At 35.1% G+C, this 5,237-nt stretch overlaps 1 pseudogene; it reads left to right on the plus strand.

Moving 5' to 3' along the window:
• The first annotated feature begins 431 nt into the window (after positions 1 to 431).
• On the plus strand, positions 432 to 2,370 carry LOC110739079 (annotated as a pseudogene).
• Positions 2,371 to 5,237: the final 2,867 nt, after the last annotated feature.

Below are 5,237 nucleotides of genomic sequence, written 5' to 3' on the forward strand. Positions count from 1 at the left end.
TTATAGCATCATTCAAGTAAATACAGATTAAGATCGTAAAAACATGAGCTTGTAATATAGCTACACCTAATTCAAGACTGGTCAATGCAAGAACTATAAATAAAGGACCAAGATCTCCTATGAAATATAATAGATCATTACGAGTACATTTTTGCTGAACCTACTTCTGCATTACCCTACCTTCCCTTCACATTCTCCATTCATTTTGTGATTCTTTATCTCTTTTGTTTTTAGAGAGTCGTAGGACAGATCTCTGAATAGATAATTACTCAGCCTCCTGTGTTCCTGTAATCCTGTGTTGCTATTAGATTACAAAGACATTGTATATCTTGGGTGTTTTTGACTCTAAATCTTCTTCATTGATCGTGTAATAGGAAATGCTATTAGATTACAAAGACATTGTATATCTTGGGTGTTTTTGACTCTAAATCTTCTTCATTGATCGTGTAATAGGAAATCATAAAGCAGACTTCAATTTTCTTTTGCATCTGCTTCTACAGGTAGCTGTTGCTCTTTCTCATGCTGCAATTCTAGAGGAATCTATGAGAGCTCGTGATCAGCTTATGGAACAGAATGTTGCTTTGGATTTGGCTCGTCGAGAGGCGGAGATGGCAATTCGTGCTCGTAATGATTTTCTGGCAGTGATGAATCATGAGATGAGAATACCAATGCATGCAATTATTGCCTTATCATCTATTCTTTTGGGGACTGAACTAACACCCGAACAAAGAGTAATGTTAGAAATTATACTCAAGAGTAGCAACCTGTTGTCGACATTGATCAGTGATGTGCTTGATCTTTCCAAATTAGAAGATGGTAGCTTAGAGCTAGACACTACCACCTTCAATCTTCATGGGGTTTTCAGAGAGGTAATTCTGTAACTTCTGATAGCTTTTGTTTGGATTCTACTCATTCATCTTAAGGAATTTTGATATCTAGCTTATGATGCTCTTTTAATCCAACAGAATTTTTTTTTTCTTCTGGTGCTGTAGGTTATTCATTTGATAAAGCCTATTGCATCCATAAAGAAGCTGTCCTTGACATTTGGGCTTAGCTCCGGAGGTGCCTATCTGTGCCTTTGGTGATGAAAAGCGGCTGATGCAAACAATTTTAAATGTTGTTGGAAATGCTGTAAAATTTACAAAAGAAGGTTATATTTCAGTGACTGCATCTGTTGCTAGAGCAGAATCTTTGAGAGATTGGCGAGCTTCTGAATTTTACCCTGTCTCGGGTGAAGGTCACTTCTACTTGAGAGTGCAGGTTGGTTACACACTTGTAAATCATTTTTGACTTTACTTTGCTACAACATGCTCCTCCCGCCACCCCCTGCCCTCCCCTTTTATTTTTGTAAAAAAAATTTTACTTGTTTTTTTTCGTTTGTTTTACTACCATAGTATATATAATGCTTCATATATTAAAGATATACTTGATGCAGTTGCACCTGCAACTAAGGCCTTCTTTCTTTTTACCTGAAAAACTGAACTGAGTTAATTATTACTGCTTTTGCTGATTTATATTAATAGATCTGATTTATACTGATTATGATTGATTTTCAATTGATGGCTGAGTATCTGATTTAAGTGTATCAAATGTCAAATCTATTGTTACAGATTAAATTGATTTTTGTAGTGAATAGTGATCAATATCATCTGTTGAAATTTTTTTTTTAATTAAATAGTAGTCTCTAAATGTACTTCTCTATTTATGGAAAGTGGAAAAGGCATCTTTGGATCTTGTTACTACTCAGCTGTCACTGATTGGTACTAAATCTGACACTTTTACAGGTTAAAGATTCAGGATGTGGTATTAACCCACAGGATCTTCCTCTGCTATTCAATAAATTTACTCAGTTCAACCGAAATAGTACTGGTGTTGGACTTGGACTTGCTATTTGCAAACGGTAAGCCCTTTAGCCTTTTTGTCCAATCTAGGTTCTGCATACCTTGAGTCTTAAATTTTGGATACCTTTTGGTTCACTGCAATGTTGTACGTCTATATGTTATTTTTTCTCCCTGGTCTAACTATGGATGAAACAGGTTTGTAAATCTCATGTGGTCAAATTTGGATTGAAAGCGAAGGCCAAGACAAGGGAACTGTAGCAACATTCCTGGTCAAACTTGGGTTGTGCAAAAATCCAAGTGATGCCTTAGTCCAACAGGTTGGAATTGAAGTTCATGGAGAACAAGGGAGTACCGAGTATTTAAGCAATCAAATGTTCAAAGACGATGATGGCATCAATTCAAACTTCCCATATTATGAAAGAAGTTTCTGATGCTTTTCTTGCCTGCTGCGCTTCTGTCTCTACCAGTAGTTACACAGTACAAGAAAATACTAGAAGATAAAGACTATTGCGGCACACAACTGCTAAACACCAATATACTCTTAATTTGACAGGGAAGAGAGGGTGGATTACCAAGATGCTAAATGGAGGACTGGGAACAGCAGCTTCACATTCATAAAATTGAGCTTCAGCATTTAAAATGCTGGTTGCAGCAACCACTTGTGCTGAAACATGAAGTTAAAAACTCCATCTTCGTATCATTTCTTAGTCAAAAGGCGAGGGTTTTGGAAAGAGGGAGGGGAGAGTAGCCAATAACTACTAGTATTGGACTATATCTACCCTTATTAGGATTGAGAGAATTAATTTTTTTTTTTCCATCTGTTACGACTCATTGTTAGAGCTCTGCTATGTATATCATTTGTTTCTTGGTCATTTTCTGATACTTGATTCAGCTATTTGGTTGATTCATGATGAATGCACTTGGCTGTTTGTACATTTTAAACCTCTTCTGGCCATAGTAAGAAAAAAGTAGGGATATAAAAGGAATCGCTCTCCATGAACTTTTTTTTTTTCCTGACATGCTAGTAGTACATAATTGCGCTATTTGGAGCTTTGCTTTTGCTAATGCAAAACTTTGGTCATTTATATAACTTGGAAAATTTGTCCGAAGTTGCTTTTTAAAACTTTTTTAAAAAAATAAATGACATGTAAAACCAGATTTTTTTTTGCGAGATATCCATTTACCCTGGTTTCTAGGCATTGAGTCATTGGCCCTGTTTTCCGGAGTTGACCCCTTCATGTGAGGGTCACGTACTCAAATTTAAACCCTCTTTCTTTTCTCTCTCCAATATACTTTTTCTCTGTTAATTCTAACAACCCTTAAATTTTGTCGGCAAACTCCAATATTTTGCATGAATTGCTGCAAAGAACCTCAAGTAGTGTTAATGATAGGAGCATAAACCCCATATACTCTATTACTCTCCTTTCATAATGCCACTTAAGCTGCCATAAAGCTACTCAAAACGACAACTAAGTTAACTAATCCATACACTTTTAGTAGAGTTAAGCGTAAAAGTAGGATCTAACATTTCAAAATTTTCATCTTTTAGGACATCACACTTTTTGATTCCTCATTAACATCCGATCTTTTCGTTCAAAATTAACCATTTGTTGTTAATAAAAAGTTAGATTATTGAACTTAAAAGATAAGAAAATACGGAGTAAATTTTTTTTTGGATAGGGAGGGGTGATTTCATTAAATAATAATAGTCATTCGGCATTGACAATCATTCCTTAAGAGATCTAAATTCACAGTCCAAGTATTAAACACCCCTAAACTAATGACATCACTTATGAATAATTTTAGATGTCTTCGCATCGTTCTTGACGGAACTCCATTAATGTAAAGTCATAAAGGTGATAAAACTTGATTGGTCATCAAGATCGGCAAATTTACTAGACGAATTTTCTAAATCTAAATTTGCACCTCTATATCAATATACCCGCAATTCCACAAATTTACGAATCTAAATTTGTATCCCTGCACTCACGAAAAACAAACAAATACTACTAAAAATCCCACCGTGAGGGAACTGACTAAACCTTACATGGAGGAATTATTGACTATAATCTCCATACTGTTGGTACTTTATTGTCTAGAAACATTAGATTAAAGAAGAATTTAGGGCTTACAATCGGAAAAAAAAAATGTGTGGCAACCCCTAAGTTTTATATTGTTTTATGTGTGTGTGTGTGTGTGTGTGAGAGAGAGAGAGAGAGAGAGAGAAAGAGAGAGAGAGAGAGAACACATCTCTTATGTGAGTACACTTTGTATGTGAAACACACCTATATTCTAATATGTTAAGGTAGATGTTCTGAAAATAAACTAAACTCATCATCTTCAACCTAACATTCTCTCTCCTCTCCCCAACACCCACCACTGCCACTGTCTCATGTCTCACGGCTTCACCATTGCCGCCGCGCCACCACTCTCTCTCCTATCCCCACGTTTGTGATAAAAAAAATGTTAAAGTTGATGTTTCAAAATTAAACTCAATCTACTATCTTCAACCTCAACATTCTCTCTCCTCTCCTCTCCTCACCACCACTATCCAGTCTCTCCTCCATTACCACCATCACATGTTTATAGCCTTTTTGCCGCCACCTCTACCACCAACACTCTTTCTCTTCTTGCTGCCATCATGGCCACCCACTCTCACTCCTCTCCCACCACAACCACCACCACCGCATGATCAAGAATTTGTGTGTATTGTATCAACTTTTGCACAATTGTAATCAAAAATTCAAGTTTTGCAGCTTAATCTTAGGTAAACCAAGCTTAATTGATAGTTTAATATGTGAAATCAATTTTTTTTTTCATCCAAATAAATCAAGTTGGGCAACTATACATAGTTGAAATTTATTTCAAGGAACCTTTTTTGAATTTAAGAAACAAAACAACAATTAACTTGTTTTATATTACATTGGAAATCAAGAATAAACTGATTTCGAATCAATTTGTTGTAAAAATCGAATTTCTATTCGTGTTCTATAATCACATCTTATGGTCTAAAAAATTTAAGTATGTTCTAAAAAATGTTACATATGTTCTAAAATATGCTATATATGTTCTAAAAAATATTGCATATGTTCAAATTTTGTTTTTTTGAGTTCAATGTCTTAAAATTTGAATATCACGCTCTAAATAAAAGTATATTTTGAAAATCTAAATTCATTTGTCTAACAAATATTACATATATTAAGAATCATTGAGTCTAGGTTCTAAAGTTGCATATTGTTTTAAAAAGCTATGCTACATTAAGTATGATGTTCTAAAAGCAGGCCCGACCTGAGGGTAGGCCGTGGGTGCGATCACCTACGACCCACGCCAAAAGGGGGCCCAAAATTAAAAAAAATAAAACAATTTGTAAATACTTTAGCTTATATGGGCTTTGTT

Source organism: Chenopodium quinoa, unplaced genomic scaffold, assembly GCF_001683475.1.
Source record: "Chenopodium quinoa cultivar QQ74 unplaced genomic scaffold, ASM168347v1, whole genome shotgun sequence".
NCBI lineage: Eukaryota > Viridiplantae > Streptophyta > Magnoliopsida > Caryophyllales > Amaranthaceae > Chenopodium > Chenopodium quinoa.